Source organism: Pan paniscus, chromosome 6 (genome assembly GCF_029289425.2).
Source record: "Pan paniscus chromosome 6, NHGRI_mPanPan1-v2.0_pri, whole genome shotgun sequence".
NCBI lineage: Eukaryota > Metazoa > Chordata > Mammalia > Primates > Hominidae > Pan > Pan paniscus.
In genome coordinates, this window is record NC_073255.2 from 48765098 (window position 1) to 48783318 (window position 18221).

Genomic DNA, 18221 nt, shown 5'->3' on the forward strand with positions numbered 1-18221 from the left:
ATTTATTTATTCAGACAGAATCTTGCTCTGTCGCTAGGCTGGAGTGCAGTGGTGCGATCTCGGTTCACTGCAACCTCTGCCTCCCGGGTCCAAGCGATTCTGCTGCCTCAGCCTCCTGAGTAGCTGGGACTACAGGCAACCGCCACCATGCCCAGCTAATTTTTGTATTTTTAGTAGAGATGGGGTTTCACCATGTCGGCCTGGATGGTCTCGATCTCTTGACCTCATGATCCGCCCGCCTTGGCCTCCCAAAGTGCTAGAATTACAGGCGTGAGCCACTGTGCCTGGCCTTACTTTATCTTTTCTTTTCTTTTTTTTTTTTTTTGAGATGGAATTTTGCTCTTGTTGCTCACGCTGGAGTGCAATGGTGCGATCTCGGCTCACCACAATCTCTACCTCCTGGGTTCAAGTGATCTCCTGCCTCAGCTTCCCGAGTAGCTGGGATTACAGGCATGCGCCACCATGCCCAGCTGATTTTTGTATTTTTAGTAGAGATGGGGTTTCTCCACGTTGGTCAAGCTGGTCTCAACTCCCGACCTCAGGTGATCCACCCACCTTAGCCTCCCAAACTGCTGGGATTACAGGCATGAGTCACTGCGCCCAGCCTTATGTTGTTTTACTGACTTCATAGCTGTAATTTTTAATGGCTATGTAATATATCATCCTGTAGACACAAAGCAATTTACTTACCATAAACCATAATATAAGACATTAGAGCTGTTTTGAATTCTTCAAAATTATAATGGATGACCACCTATTTCTACATTTAAAGTACTTTCCATGAGATAGAATCTAAGAAATGGAAAATTAATAAATTGACTGTTTAAGGTTTATCATGCACATTGTCCAAATGCTTTCTTAAAGTGCTGTACTTTAGCACAGTAACTATGCTAGTATTGCTAGTATCCCTACTGGCATTGTGTATTCTTTTAAAAAACCTGCTACTTGTATACTGTGAAAAATATCTCATTGTTATTTCTAATTATATCTCTGATTTCTTAAAGAGTGTGGATACTTTTTCTATGTAGTATTTATTTTGTGAATTGCTAGTTCTTATCCTTTACTCATCTGGCAATAATATCTTGTATCACATTTTGTGTAATTTCATGTCACCATTGGCTAGACTTTCTTTTATCTTGCTCTCCCAGTCCACTATAGTAAGTTTCCTCCGTTGTTCGGTAGATCTGCTTCTCACAACAGATCAGGAAGACACTTTAAATTCACTGGGTATTTAAAGTTTCACTTTAGGTTCATGGGCAAGAAACAGGTTGACAGATTGGCTCCTTCTCCAAATATCAAAAAAATAGAGTTTACCCTGGGTTGTTAACATGTTCATTAGAACTCCTAGTCCTCCCAGGCTGTGAGTTCAAAAAGAAATGTTTTTCAAAGTAGATTTCCAAAATTAGCATGGAACAGATGTTGCTGCAATCTTTGTATGGGCTGGTTGTGTGGGCAGGATATCAAGCTAGCTTTTCACTTATATTCCTTTAATTAATAGCAAGTCCTATCATCTCTTCTGCCCTCTGTTCCTATTGACTCATTGCTTAAAGTCTCTTCAGGACTCAGTGGGGAAGAAGAGATTCCCCTTACAGGCCTCCCTCACGGGAATGCTGGGTAGCCCTTCCTTCGCCCTGCTTCATCAATCAGCACCATCTGTCTTCTGTCTTCTACAACCTAGAAAGTCTCTGCTTTGCTGATGGTCACTCCATCTGTTCTCATTCTCAGCGCTATTACAGAATTACAAATTTCTGTCTGTAAATTCTTTTTCCTGTCTTTTCACAGGGAGTTGGGGATAAGAGGAGGTAGACACATATATTTAGTCTACTGGCTTTCATTACCATGAACTTGAGTTAAAATCCTGAGTTGACTTGATTTGGAACCCCAAAATATTTCAAATTTAGAAAGTATAAAAAAAATTCCAAGACATTCAATTAAAATTAGCCTGAGTTTTAAAGAATACTATTTTTCAATACCAACTTCAAGAGTAAATCAGTTTTCTGATATGGATGACCAAAGAATCATAAATAAACACAAAAGTTTAAGATGGGGCAAGACCTGGCATCAAAAAGAGTGGGAGTGAGGCAGAAATAGGAGAGAAGAGAAAGGAAAGCTAATGGTCTGAACTGCTACAGAGAAGGATTGAAGTGATTTTTTTTCCCCAAAAATGTTTTTTTTCTTCAGCATTGGGACAAGCTGGCTAAAACTCAAAATTTATAAGAAGATGTATTGATCAAAGCCTTGAAAATTAAGCATTGACATTATTTTTACAAACCAGGAATGTAAAGCTAAAGACTGACTCTATAGCAACAAAGATTCCCTTTGTGCCAATTAACCTTTACTACAGCTCTTTTACAGACCACCTGCTGAATTCTTACTTTGTGGAACTGCGGGTGAATAGCCAATTCTTTTTAAGGAGTAACAGCGAGCAGCTAAGAAGAAAGAAAGAAAATATAAAGTAGTAATCTCTTAAATTCTGACTTGTATATGTGGCACCCCACATCCATCCAGTCAGGTTAACCTCTTAGTATGTACTGTTAAGATCCTTCCTGTATAAGTAAGGCATTGCGAATGTCACTTTTTAAATTTAAAGAATCCCTTTGGCACTGAATATAAAATATATTACCCGAAACTATGTTTAATGACAACTATTATCAGTTACATTCTCCATCACAAATCTGTTTAGCACAGACTCACTTCCACGGGTGATCTTGAATGCTGTTGAATACGCCTAATCCTACCATTTGAGTTCATCACCTTCCAACACACACAGGCACAGGTGGAACTTGAGCTCCTCCTATCCTCAGTGTTTTTTCATGACTATAAAAGTAACATATATTCATTATATATAACTTAGAGAGTAAAGTCAGAAAATGTCACCTTTGTGGCCCTGACACCCAGTATACATTTTTTTTAAATTTTTACTCTCTTCTAGGACTATCTTAAACAAAGTAGTCAACCAGTCACAAAGTCAAGCAAGGTAAGAGAAAAATTCCAAGGAAAGCAGGAAAAAGAAAGAGAAAAAAGGGAGATTAAAAAATCCAAATAACTGGATAGGACAAAAACCTTGGGGAAAAATAAATATCTTCCTATTTATTGAGTGCTTATTCTGTGTCAGACACTTTTTCAACTGCGTACTTATCTCATGAAACCCTCAAAACAACTTCAGACCTATCATTCACATTTTATAGGTGAGAAAATTGAGCCATATCAAGCTTTAAAAATGTGCCCTAGGACACACTATTGATGTGAAGCCAGGATTAAAAAAAAAAAAATTCACATCCTAAGTGTTTGCCAACTAAACTTTATCACCACGATGGAAGAAACTAGTAAGAATGACCTTACACAAAGGTTAGAGCCAATTTCTCTTAAACATAAAAAGATAATTCTCACGGGTGGCACAGAAAAGCTACCCAAATCATTTTATAAGGTCAGTGGTATAAAATAGCAATAATCACACCAAAAAAAAAAAAACTACATTGCAATCTCATTTATGAACAGAGAAATTCCATAAAATACCAACACCTGAAATTTACCTCTCAGCACACAAATAATCCATTACTGTATAGTGTGTTATACAGTCGACTCTTGGATAACACAGGGATTGGGGTACTGAACCAACTCCCCCAACCCCACTGTGTGCAGTCGAAAATCCAACTTTTGACTCCCCCAAAACTTAACTACAAATGCTTATTTGACTGGAAGCCTTACCAATAACATAATAGTTGATTAACACATATGTTATATGTATTATATACTGTATTCTGACAATAAAGTAAGCTAGAGAAAAGATAATGTTAAGAAAATTTTAAGGAAGGAAAAATACACTTACTAGTCATTAAGTGAAAGTGGATCATCATAAAGGTCTTCATTCTCATCATTTTCATGTTGAGTAGGCTGAAGAGGAGGAGGAAGAGGAAGGATTGGTCCTGCTGTCTCAGGGGTAGCAGAGGAAAAAGAGGTGGAGGAGGTGGAAAGGAGGCAGAAAAAGCAGGCACACTCATTGTAGCTAAAGAAATGCACTGTAATTAGACTTTTTGGCTTTTTCATTTTTCTAAAAATGTTTCTATGTGGTACCAATCCTTCTTCCACCATTTGCTTTAGTTTTAGTGCTTGTATCACGGAAGCGTCTATGTTGTAAACGAAGTCAAAAGCAGTCTTGAATAATAAGAACCCTTCTGCTAGATTATCTAACGTCACTTTGTTTTATGGGTTTGCTTCTTCTAGGACTCGTTTCTCATCACCCGGCACCAGTTCAGAAGCATTGATCTCTATCAAGCAGACTTTTGTTCCCCCTCCCACTTTTTTTTTTGGCACATCCACAAACTCTTTCAAGATTTCCTTGACTGGCTATGTCATAAATCTTGTGAAGTCATACACAACATTCGGACACAGTTTTCTCCAGCAGGAATTTATTGTTTGGGGCTTAATGGCTTTCACAGCTTTTTCTGTAACAATGATGGTACCTTCAATGGTGTGAGCCTTCTAGGCTTTCATGATGTTCCTCTATTGGGGTCCTCCATAGTACTGACATCCTTTCCACAGAGTGCTGTGTGTAATGAGCCTTCCAGGTCCTTACGACCCCCAATCTAGAAGCTGAATTCAGAGACGTTGTGTTTGGTGGCAAGTAGACCACTTCAGTGCCTTCAGTTTCGACCTCATAGGGTTTGGGGTGGCCAGGGGCATTATCCAATATCAAAAGAACTTTAAAAACCAATCCTTTACTGGCAAGGTACTTTCTGACTTCAGGGACAAAGCATTGATGAAAGCAATCCAGTAAAAGCGTTCTTGTTGTCCATGCCTTCTTGTTGTACAACAACCTAAAGACTGGCAGCTGGTGTTTATCTCTTCCTTTCAAGACTTGGGGATTAGCAGCTTTACAGATAAGGGCAGCCCTGATCATAAACCCGACTGCACTTGCACAAAATAGTAGTTAGCCTATTCCTTCCTGCCTTAAATCCTGGTGCTTGCTTTTCTTCCCAACCAACAGAAGTTCCTTGTGGCTTTTAAAATTTTTTCCAGAATGGGGCAATTTTGTCTGCATTAAAAATCTGTTCAAGCAGATATCCTTTCTCCTCAATGTTTTTCTTAATGGCTTCTGGGAATTCACCTGCTGCCTCTTGGTTGGCAGAAGCTGCTTCTCATGTTATCTTGACATTTAAAAAGCCAAACCTCTTTCTAAAATTATCAAACCATCCTTTGCTGGCATTAAATTCTCCAGCTTTAGATCCTTCACCTTCCTTTTGCTTTAAGTTGTCATATAATGACTTTGCTTTTTCTGGAATCACATTGGAGTCTACAGCTATGGCTTTTTTTCGTTAGACCCAGGGACAGATTGGAAAGGTATGCCTTTCTTACAGCAACCCTGCACCCTCATAAAAGCTGAATTTTCAATTTGATAAAAATGTATTTTGCAACAAATGCAAAGCTTTTGTGCCTGCTGCTGTAGCTGCAGTGAAGGCTTCATATATTTTTTCTTTTTTTTTTTTTTTTTACAATGTCCCTTACTCTGGATTCATTCATCTTGAAATGATGGGCAATCACAGCTGAAGACCTCAATCTATGGTACATATCAGGCAATTAAACTTGTTTCTTGTAATGTTGACTTTTCTCTGCTTCTTGGGAGCACTTCCAGCATCACTAGTAACATTTCTTATGGGTCCCACGGTGTTATTTAAAGTTTACAGTGTTGTACAAACACTACATTTACTGGAGAGATGAACTGCTCACACAGAGATAATTAGTGTCACATGGCATTTGAAGTAGGTATTTGCAACATTTGAGCTCAACAATAGCAACAGGAGGTAGTTATAAAATTATTACAGTAGTATATGCACTACAGTTAATTTTATGCAGTTATAATTTAATACTGAATCTTTACATTGGTTTACATTTCTCTTGACTGCAAATGGCACCACATATAGTTGTGTTTGTATGTGATATGATTTGGTTGTGTCCCCACCCAATCTCATCTTGAATTGTAGCTCCCATGATTCCTACATGTTGTGGGAGGGACTCAGTGGGAGACAACCGAATCATGGGGGCAGTTTCCCCCACACTATTCTTATGGTAGTGAATAAGTCTCACTTAGCTTGGCTCTCTCACTCTCTCATCTGCCACCATGTAAGATGTGCCTTTCACCTTCTGCCATGATTGTGAGGCCTTTCCAGCCACAGGAAACTGTGAGTCTGTTAGACCTCTTTTTCTTTATAAATTACCCAGTCTTGGATGTGTCTTTATCAGCAGCATGAAAACAGACCAATACAGGAAACTGGTACTGGTAGAGTGGGGTGCTGTCATAAAGATACCCAAAAATGTGGAAGCGACTTTGGAACTGGGTAATGGGCAGAGATTGGAACAGTTTGGAGGGCTCCAAAGAAGACAGGAAAATGTGGGAAAGTCTGGAACTTCCTACAGACTTGTTGAATGGCTTGGACTCAAATGCTGATAATGGTATATAGACAATGAAATCCAGGCTGAGGTGGTCTCAGATGGAGATGAGGAACTTGTTGGGAATTGGAGTAAAGGTGACTCTTGCTATGTTTTAGCAAAGAGACTGAGAATTTTGCCCCTGAACTAGAGATCTGTGGAACTCTAAACTTGAGGGCGATGATTTAGGGCATCTGGTGGAAGAAATTTCTAAGCAGCAAAGCACTGAAAAGGTGACTTTGGTGCTGTTAAAAGCATTCAGTTTTAAAAGGGAAACAGCATAGAAGTTTGACAAATTTGCAGCCTGACAACGCAATAGGAAAAAAAAGCCAATTTTCTGAGGAGTAATTCAAGCCGTCTGCAGAAATCTGCGGAGCCGAATGTTAATCACCAAGACAACGGGGAAAATGTCTCCAGAGCCGAATGTTAATCACCAAGACAATGGGGAAAATGTCTGGGGAAAATGTCTCCAGAGCCGAATGTTAATCACCAAGACAATGGGGAAAATATCTCCAGGGTATGTCAGAGACCTTTGCGGCAGCCTCTCCCATCACAGGCCTGAGGCATAGGAGGAAAAAATGGTTTCATAAGCTGGGCTAAGGGCCCCCCCACCCATGCTGTGTGTAGCCTAGGGACTTGGTGCCCTACCTCCCAGCCACTCCAACTATGACTAAAAGGGGCCAGGGTACAGGTCAGGTTGTGGTTTCAGAAGGTGCAAGCCCCAAGCCTTGGCAGCTGCTTCCACGTGCTGTTGAGCCTGTGAGTGCACAGAAGTCAAGAACTGAGGTTTGGGAACCTCTGCCTAAATTTCAGAGGATGTATAGAAACGCCTGGATGTCCAGGCAGGGGCAGGGCCCTCATAGAGAACTTCTGCTAAGGCAGTGCAGAAGGGAAATGTGGGGTTGAAGCCCCCCAACAAAGTCCCCACTGGGACACTGTCTAGTGGAGCTGTGAGAAGAGGGCCACTGTCCTCCAGACCCTAGAATGGTAAATCCACTGACAGCTTGCACCGTGAGTCTGGAAAAGCCACAGACACTCAACATCAGTTCATGAAAGCAGCCAGAAGGGAGGCTGTACCTGGCAAAGCCATAGAAGCAGAGCTGCCCAAGACCATGGGAACCCACCTCTTGCATCAGAGTGACCTGGATGTGAGACATGGAGTCAAAGGAGATCATTTTGGAGCTTGGATTTGACCGCCCTGCTGGATTTTGGACTTGCATAGGGCCTTTGGCCCCTTTGTTTTGGCCAATTTCTCCCATTTGGAATGGGTGCATTTACCCAATGCCTGCACCCTCACTGTATCCAGGAAGTAACTAACTTGCTTTTGATTTTACAGACTCACAGGCTGAAGGGACTTGCCTTGTCTAGATGTGACTTTGAACTGTGGACTTTTGAGTTAATGCTGAAATGAGTTAAGACTTTGAGGGACTGTTGGGAAGGCATGATTGGTTTTGAAATGTGAGGACATGAGATTTGGGAGGGGCCAGGGGCAGAATGACATGGTTTGGTTGTGTCCCCACCCAAATCTCAACTTGAATTGTAGCTCCCATGATTCCCAGGTATTGTGGTAGGGACCCGCTGGGAGATAACTGAATCATGGCGGCAGTTTCCCCCATACTATTCTTTTGGTAGTGAATAAGTCTCATGAGATCTGATTGTTTTATAAGGAGTTTCCCTTTTAGCTCGGCTCTCTCATTCTCTTGTCTGCCACCATGTAAGACATGCCTTTAACCTTCTGCCATGATTGTGAGGTCTCTCCAGCCACAGGAAAAGTTTGAGTCCATTAAACCTCTTTTTCTTTATAAATTACTCACTCTTGGGTATGTCTTTCATGTCAGCAGCATGAAAACAGACTAATATAGTATGCATGTATTTTGATAAATTTTAACTTTTTATAAGATTTGTGTACATGATAGTAAATAATAAACTAGTATCTGCATATATTTAATGCATTCATGATATACCTATCTTGTTTTCAATATTTCTAGGTTATACAGCTCACCTGCAAGTTTTTTCAAATTGTTGTAAATCTGTAAAAAAATTTCCAATATATTTATTGAAAAAATCTGTGTAAGTAAACTATTGTGGTTCAAACCTGTGTTGTTCAAGGGTCAACTGTATTCCAAAAATGCAATATTAGATTAATAGTAAGCATAAAAATACAATCACATGAATGGGCCCAATAAGAAAATCAATATAATCAATGCAAGTGAAAAGAAAAAGTTATGCAGAGAAGGCAAATTCATTAAAAAAAGAGAGACAGAAAAGAAATAAGCATTGGATAAAATTCAATATTCCTTCTTGATAAGAATTCTTCTGAGTTAAGCACTAGAGACTGCCTCTTATAAGTGTTATGTATTTGTAAAGAAATGGATCACAAGTGGGAGTCATTTTACAATTTTTTTTTTTTTTTTTTTTTGAGATGGAGTCTCTGTTGCCCCAGCTGGAGTTCAGTGATGTGATCTTGGCTCACTGCAACCTCTGCCTCCTGGGTTCAAGCAATTCTCTTGCCTCAGCCTCCCAACTAGCTGGGACTACAGGTGCACACCACCACACCCGGCTAATTTTTGTACTTTTTAAGTAGAGGTGGGGTTTCACCATATTGGCCAGGCTGGTCTTGAACTCCTGACCTTGTGATCCGCCTGCCTGGGCCTCCCAAAGTGCTGGGATTACAGTCGTGAGCCACTGTGCCTGGCCTTAAATTGTTTTTAATTAAAAAAAAAATTTTTTTAAAGAGGGGGCCATGGGCAGACAGATTCAGACTCCCAGCCACAGGCATCCAAGGGAGAGCTGCACATAGCTCCCTTGGAGAGCATGTTCCCTTTATTACTATTTTTTGAGAGTCATTTTTATACAGGAGCCACACTAAACTTATCTGTATTTTTAAAAAATATACATGCCACTAAAGCAAGTGCAACTTATTTTTAAGGAATGCAAATTAGAGAGAACACGCTAGTGAGAGATAGAAGGAAGCTCAGAACTCTTTTCTGGGCTTTAGTACTCCTTTCTGCAGTGGCCAATGAATTAACAGACAACTTTTGCTCATATTTTTGGGCTTATTTAGTGCCTATTTACCCAGAGATTCCAAAAACAGTGATTAATAATAATAGCATAACATACAAATTACCAGCAGTGAAGGGAGACAGATGCTGTTCAAAGAAACTCCATTTTCTCTTGGCTACGATAAAATTATGAATCACGTAGGGTAAGCTGCATTGTGAGTCATAATTAAGTTAATAACCAACTACAGCCTGCTCACTACTGTTAACTCCTTTTCATGAAAGATAAAAGTGTATTTGAAAAGTAAAAAATCTTAAGTTGAAGTTATACAAAACATAACGTGAAGTTACAAACTAGGGGAAAAAAAAAAGACTTGACAATTCCCTGAAAATCATAAAACATCTTGTAGCACTTATATTTTTCTTCCTAAGAGTACTGAAAAATCTAAATTTAAGATTTGATCATATTTATTTTTTATTTTTGAGACAGAGTCTCTCTCACTTGCCCAGGCTGAGGGGTAGTGGTGCAATGCAATCTCAGCTCACTGCAGCCTTGACCTCCTGGGGTCAAGCAATCCTCCTGCCTCAGCCCATTTCATCCCCACCACAGCAGCACCACCATACCTGACTCATTTTTTCGCTGTGTTTTTTTCTAGAGGGGTTCTGCCATTTTGCCCCAGGCTGGTCTGGAACTCCTGGGCTCAAGTGATCTGCCTGCCTCGGCCTCCCAAAGCGCAGGAATTACAGGTATGAGCCATCACACCCAGTCCATATCTTAAAATTTTAAATAATAGTAATTTATGAAGTCATAGACTTAAAAGTTTCAGTTCATATCAGACAACTGATTACACCAAAAACATATGCATCTGTATGCAGTCTGCTTGAGGCAGGCTCGGTGGCGCACGCCTGTAGTTCCAGCTACTCAGGAGGCTAGGGTGGGAGGATTGCTTGATCCCAGGATTTTGAGGCCAGCCTGGGCAACATGGTAAGACTCCATCTCTAAAAAAAATTAAAATAAAAAAACTAAAAATAGCCTAGAGGGAAGATTCGCTTACAGGTGTAACCAGGAGTATGACTCAGAATCAGGTTTTTAAAAAATGCATTTACTCTGGAACCATCCATGAAGATCCTAATTCACTGGTCAAGGATGCAGACAGTGTGTGTGTATATATATATTTTGTAAAAAACTGCCTAGGTAACTGTAGTTCATATCTCTGGTTAAAAATCATCACTGTGTATATTTATAAAGTGAAACCATATAAAACTGCAAACATCATATATATATATACATACAAAAACAGCAGTTTCATATGGTTTATCTAATAGAAAGTGGCTAGGGGATAAAAATATCCAACAGACTGAACATACTACTTTGCACCAGTGCTCTTTACTAAGTTCTTTATACTAGTTGTTCGAAGTATTGATAACACTAGGCAAGAAATGGGCAAAAATATACCCAGACTTTGTAGGGGGAGGTGAGAGGGTTGGAGAGGTGGCTGAAGGAGAAAAAGGAGCAAAGTCATGGATGCCACAGTGCAAACCACTGTTATGTCTGGGATGAAGACCACTGGGGTTAATGATGGAGTGAGATGGTAATAGAAGACACCAGAGAACATTAATTTAAGACAAGCCCTGCATTTAGCAACTGTCTGTGTGCTCAAGAAAGCGACAACGCTCCTCAGTCATTTCCAACATGTCTTAACATCAAGAATATGGACTAGAATGCATGTGCTATTAATACTCTTAACTCAAAGAAAGAGAAGTAGGAGGAAGAGTACCCTCTCTTTAAGGGGCTTAGTGGGTACAGTCATGGCTCATCAGGAATGAACTAGTATCACACAGGCTGGGCATCAGGCCCATGCACAAGTAAACCTCCAGTCTTTTAAAACTATCATTAAAAGACAATCATATTTAAAATTGAAATACTAAACACATGCACCTACATTCAAACTAGTGGTTGGAAGCAGAATTGTAGCATTTCATTAACATTTTTTTTTCTTTTTTTGTGGAGACAGGCTCTTGCTGTGTTGCCCAGGCTGATCTTTAACTCCGGGGCTCAAGCAATCCTCCTGCCCCAGCCTTCCAAAGTGCTGGGATTACAGGTGTCAGCCACCATGTCTGGCTGCATTTCATTATCACTTAAGGCTTACAGGCCTCAATTAATATAGAGGACAGGTTAATGACCAAAAAGATAATTTTTAGAAGGTCCAGACCCCACAGAAAGTAGGGCTTTCCTGGGACCGTCTCCAATACAATATCCTTCAGTATACTAGTCTATTTCTTTCCATTTTACAATTTTTAACAAGTTGCTTTTATGTTTACCTAGAAGTTTCATTGAACAATTTTTAAAAGTAAACATAATGAAATTGAAGAATCACAGAAGGAAGCCTTAAAATAATCCAAACCCTTCATTTTTTATATGAGGAAATAAGGGTTCGATAAGAGTTACATCACTGGCATGAAGTTCCAGAGAGTTGTGGTGGAGTTAAAATGAACTGGGCTGGGCATGGTGGCTCATACCTGTAATCCCAGCACCTTGGGAGGCTGAGGTGGGCAGATCACCTGAGGTCAGCAGTTCAAGACCAGCCTGGCCAACGTGGTGAAACCCCGTCACTACAAAAATACAAAAATTACCTGAGCGTGATGGCAGGTGCCTGTAATCCCAGCTACCCGGGAGACTGAACGGGAGAATAGCTTAAACCCGGGAGGTGGAGGTTGTAGTGAGCCGAGATCACACCACTGCACTCCAGCCTGGGTGACCGAGCAAGACTCCGTCTCAAAAACAAAACAAAACAAAAACACAAAAACAAACAAACAAACAAAACTGGAACAGAGCCAGGATGGTACGATCCAAGAGATTCTATATATCCATGCCAGGGTAGTCAGATGTGACATCACTGGAAACTCCCCAATGACTTCTGAAGTGAACATCCCTTACCCTCATCCCTTCACTTTATCCCAAAATCCAGGGTCCAGATCAAGAGATGGGCTGAGCATGTTTGTTTTACTTAGTAACTGGTACCCACTTCCACATTCACCAATCTGTCATGCTGGAGGACTGAGTTTAAATAAATGAGCCAGAGTTCAACTAACTTCCTTCAGGATTAGCCACAATATAACCTAACAGTTTCATGTTATGCCAGGTGTTCAAAAACACGGTCTTGTTGCACAGAAACAGGTGCTGTATGAAGACAAAGAAACTTGTTACAATAGACTCTTAACAACAAGGCATTCTGGTTGCCAGATAATTGGCTGCAGCTCATAAATTACCTTTTTTTCCTTTCCTGGGTTCTTGTTCCTATCAAAAATCAGTAGTAGCCTCATAGAGTCATAACTAATCCCAAATTAGTGAGTCTTAACTCTAAAGGATTGAAAGAAAGACAAATAAAATGCTAATGCTCTTACATGCTATAGGATTTTAAATTGGGAAATAGCAAACATGAATAGATGGGACCTGTATTTGCTTAATTCCAGTAGACTAAATACTTTGGCCTAAATAGAGTTGTCAATCTCATAAACCCAAGAAATACTCAGAAACAAGAACATTCAAGTAACTCTGAATTTTGAATTGCTAGTTACAGTTCACTTGACAGGATGCAACTATAATGTACAAGGCTTGGGAATAAATTTAAGATATCAGAATAGGGGTTTTGACTCTGCCACTACAAAAAACTATATACTCACTAAAACACCAAAGGGACTGATGCAAATCCCCTTAGATAAATACTGCCTGCCTTTTTATGTAAGTTCAGCTGATCACAATAAAAAGTGAAATTAGTTTAACTCAGCTTACTTAAAATTCTTCAGAGACTCCACATTGCTCATAGGTGAAAATCTAAATTCCTTAATTCTGCCCCTGCGCATTTCTTTTTTTACTCCTCTCCCCTTAATCCTTATATGCCTTGATCCTGATGTATTCTGTAATTTCTATTAATAATATAATTGTGGAAAATTTGGGGAAGTTTGGGTTAAATTATAATAAGCAAAGTGAAACAATGATACCAAGTAAGGTTAACAGACTCTGTAGGGACTGGCATGACATAACTCAAAGAAACAGAAGATATACTTGAAGTGAGTTTACAACAATCAATTATTTTCCAAATGCTATATTCAGATCTACATACCTTTTTAAGAAGAACAATAAACTGGAGTTACAGTATGAAAAAAAAATTAAGAAATGGGAAAAGAAAAACCTTGGTTATCAAAAGCTTATCTAGCCACTATGTTATTCTATATAAATTTTACAATTATATTTGGAGCAGCTTTATTGAGGTACAACATACAACAAACTGCACATATTTAAGCCTGTTCAACTGTAATCCCTCCCTTTCCTTTCCCTCCATCTCCCCTCCATACAGTGATCTGCTTTCTGTAAATATAGATTAGTTAGTACTTTCTTCAGTTTCACATAAAAGGAATTATGCAACATGTACTCTTTTATCTGGCTTCTTTCAGTAAGCATAATTTTGACATTTATCCCTGTTGCTTGTATCTATAGCTCATTTCCTTTTATTGCTGAGTAGTATTCCATGTTATGGATATCTTACAATTTGTTTATTCATTCACCTGTTGATGGACATTTGAGTGGTTTGTAGTTTTCAGCATCTGCTGACAAAGGTGCAAAAGGCAATTCAATAAAGAAAGAATCACTTTTTTAACAATGATGCTAGAACAATTAGATGCAAAAATGCAATTGCAAAAAAAGAATTTAGAGGCTGGGCGTGGTGGCTCATGACTATAATCCCAGCATTTTGGGAGGCCAAAGCAGGAGGATTGCTTGAGCTCAGGAGTTCAAGACCAGCCTGGGCAACATAGTGAGATACAGTCTCTACAAAAAGTAAATTAGCTGGGTATAGTGTGGCACACGCCTATAGCCCCAGCTGCTTGGGAGGTTGAGGTGGGAGAACTGCTTGAGCCTGGGAAAGCGAGTCTGCGGTGAGCCATGATCACACCACTGCACTCCAGCCTTGGTGACAGAGCAAGATCCTCTCTCAAACAAACAAACAAACAAAAATTTAGATTCACATATACACCATATACAAAAAAATTAACTCAAAATGGATTGTTTCTAAATGTAAAACCTAAAGCCACAAAAGTTCTAGAAGAAAGCATAGAGTTAGGCATGTGACCTTGGGTTAGGCATTCGATGATTTCCTAGATACAATGTCAAATGCAAAATCTATCAAATTGATAAGTTGGACTGCATCAAAATAAAAAACTTCCAGTCTTTGAAGGTTAAGAAAATGAAAGGATAAGTCACAGACTGGGAGATAATTTTTACAATTTAAAACTGAAATCACTGAGGAGAAGACAAAAAGAGGCAGATTTGGCTCACTAGCAAGATCTTTCCAATTACTTATTACTGTAAAAATTGGAATAAACTGTCTGTAAGCCCCATCAAAGAATTCAAACAGATAAAGAAAGAGGATTGGAGACTGAGCTGATTAAATTCAAATACCTTCTTATTCTATAAATACATATTTTAGCCATTTCTAAGATGACCAATTTAATGCATATTTGATAACATATTATTCAATGGTGAAACAAGCAATTATGTTCTTGATTCATACAATTCAATAAAAATGTTTTCAATTAAAACATTTTTACTGATAGGGTGATGTGACTGTGTACATAAAGGTAAAGAAAGTTGTTCAAATAGAACCCCCTGTGCAGTGTCCTCTGCCTTCCAATTGCTCTCCAGCCTTCAATGGGCTTGTTTTATTGTTCCCTAGTATTCTGGATATAACTTCTATCAGTGCTACTCATCAAATTAATTATTGGGAGCTGAGAGCTATCTTTCTCAGTTCTGTAATCTCAGCATCTAGCACAGTATATGAAAATAACTAGTACATATTCAGATGGAAAAAAACCCTAAACTCTAGAAAATGATTTTGGAGAACAGTTCATCAGTATTGGCAAAATTCTGAGACATCCATCCAGGAGGAATAGGAACTCTGCTTAATGCTGTTTTATCACCTGGAAGTACAATGTACCACAAACAAATTAAATGCTGGTCTCAGAAGCTATAAGCTACTACAAGACTAATGTTCAAAAAGGTCCTAAAAAATAAAATGGAATTGTGAGGGAGAATTCTGCTGAGCTGAGGTGACACTTCATATAATTATTCTAAATAAATAAATTCTAAATAAATTATTCTAAATAAATTATTACAACTAGGTAGGAGGATTATAGGAGCTCAGGAGTTTGAGACCAGCCTGGGCAACATAGCAAGGTCTCATCTCTACTAAAAATGTTTTAAAAATTGGCCAGGCATGGTGGCACACATCTGTGGTCTCAGTTCTCAGAAGGCTGAGGTAGGAGAATGGCTTAAGCCAGGTAGTCAAAGCTGCAGTGAGCCATGATTGTGCCACTGTACTTCAGCCTGGGTGACAGAGCAAGACCCTATCTCAAAAAACAATAATAATAGGCCGGGCGTGGTGGCTCATGCCTGTAATCTCAGCACTTTGGGAGGCTGATGCAGGCGGATGATAAGGTCAGGAGTTTGAGACCAGTCTGACCAACATGGTGAAACCCCATCTCTACTAAAAATACAAAAATTAGCCAGGCATGGTGGCGCATGCCTGTAATCCCAGCTACTCAGGAGGCTGAGGCAGGAGAATCGCTTTAACCTGGGAGGTGGAGGTTGCAGTGAGCTGAGATCGCACCACTGCACTCCAGCCTGGGCAACAGAGTGAGACTCCGTCTCAAAAAAAAAAAAATAATAATAATAATAATAGTTTGAGACCAGCCTGGCTAACAATAATAATAGTTTGAGACAAGCCTGGCTAACATGGCAAAACCCCATCTCTACTAAAAATACAAAAATTAGCCATGTATGGTGGTGCATGCCTGTGATCCCAGCTACTTGAGAAGCTGAGGTGGGAGAATTGCTCGCACCTGGGAGGCAGACATGGCAGTGAGTCAAGATCAAAACGCTGCACTCCAGCCTGGGCAATAGACCATCTCAAATAATAATAATAATAATAATAAAATTAATTAATTCAACTACATCAAGATTTGACTACAAAGAAATTCAAATCCTCTGATAGGCATTTACTAAAATCACTCTAGAAAGTAGCAAACCTCTGTAAAACTTTTCTTGCTTCTTACCTTATACAGGTATTATGAAGTTTAGGAGTCTGAGGAATATTAGAATTGCTTTATTCTTATATCCACTCCAACAGGTTTATGTTACTCCTATGATTACAGCAACTGAACAATTTTTGCAAATTAACTGAGGATTTGAATATCCTAGTCATCCTTGAGAACCCAATAAAACCAATGGACCTTCATCCTAGAAGCCCTACTATGGTCCTGTTTAAAAACTAATGCAAATACCATAAAACTTATACCTACAATTATTACTTTTGGTGAATCTGTATGTGAATTATTAGTAAGAATTGATATGGGGTGGGGAATGGCTATTACAGTTTGAATGTTTGTCCCAACTCATGTTGAAATTTAACTGCCATTGCCACAGTATTAAGATGTGGGACCTTGAAGAAGTGAGTAAACCATAAGAGGCCACCCTCATGGGTGGGATTGGTGCCCTTATAAAAGGACAGGTTCATCACTTTTCACCTTGCCCTTTCACCCTCTCTTGCTCTGCTGCCATAGGAGGACACCACATTCCTCCTCCCTAGAGGATGCAGCAATAAGGGACCATCTTGGAACCAGAGACTGAATCTGCTGATACTTTGATCTTAAACCTCCCAGCCTCCAGAATATGAGAAGGAAATTTCTATTCTTTACTAATTACCCAGTCTGTGGTACTTTGCTCTAGCAGCAGGAAATGGACTGAGACAATGGCTATCAGTGTCATGATTATCCATAGAAAATTAGTGATAAGAATATTTATTGTAACATTATTCATCATAGTAAAAAATTATGGATAGCCATGAACCATAAAACAGTCATTTAAAAATGACACTGAGTACTGAATAACACTGAAAAACGTTCAGAAAATAAAGGCTGCTTACAAACAGTATTTATATATTAACTTTATTTTGAACAGATATGTATTACTACAAACATGAAAAAATTAGATAGCAAAATAAAATTTCACTAAGAGTAATCTGAACAAGGGAATATGAAAAATGTTTAACTTCCAGGGCTTTCTGCCTAACTGTATTCCAGTTTTCTACCACAAATGTTACTTTTGTAATCACGAAAAAAAAAAAGCTTAGTGAAAAAGGAAAAATATTTAAAATATTTGTGGTTAGGCTCCAATATAATCAAACTGTCACAAATAGCTGCTTCAGCAATTGTAGAAACACTGGTCACATGACACGGAGTTTTGCAGACACTCAAGAGGATCAGTGTGGTGAGGAGCCTCCAAGATGGCTTCCAACAACCCCCACACATCCTAGTATTCACGCCCTTATGTAGGCTTCTATGTTGTACCAGGGTCGGTCTGTGTGACAAATATACAGATGTTCCTTAACATACAATAGAGTTACATCCCAACAAAACCATTGTTAGGTTGAAAACATCATAAGTCGAAAATGCATTTAATACACCTAGCCTACCCTGAACATGCTCAGAAGACTTATATTAGCTTACAGTTGGGCAAAATCAACTAACACAAAGCCTATTTTATAATAAAGTGTTTGTTGACTATCTCATATAATTTATTGAATACTGGGTTGAAAGTGAAAAACATAATGATGGTACACCATTGTAAAGCTGAAAAATCCTAAGTCGGGGACTGTCTACGATACAGAAGTAAAGGCATGTCACTTCCAAAGATTAGGATATAAAAGGCTGAGGCTTCTGTCCTGGGCACTCTGTCTCATT

At 39.2% G+C, this 18221-nt stretch overlaps 1 protein-coding gene across 2 annotated transcripts in view; it reads right to left on the reverse strand.

Moving 5' to 3' along the window:
• The window catches only part of RALA (RAS like proto-oncogene A), an 89549-nt gene that overhangs the window by 37678 nt on the left and 33650 nt on the right, over positions 1–18221 (reverse strand). Inside the window, exon 2 of one of the 2 annotated variants that reach the window (XM_055115892.2) lies at positions 3830–3894. The exons of the other annotated variant lie outside the window; for it this stretch is intronic. The gene's annotated coding sequence lies outside the window, so the exon portion shown is untranslated. The remainder of the gene's footprint in view (positions 1–3829; positions 3895–18221) is intronic. 2 annotated transcript variants of the gene reach the window in all.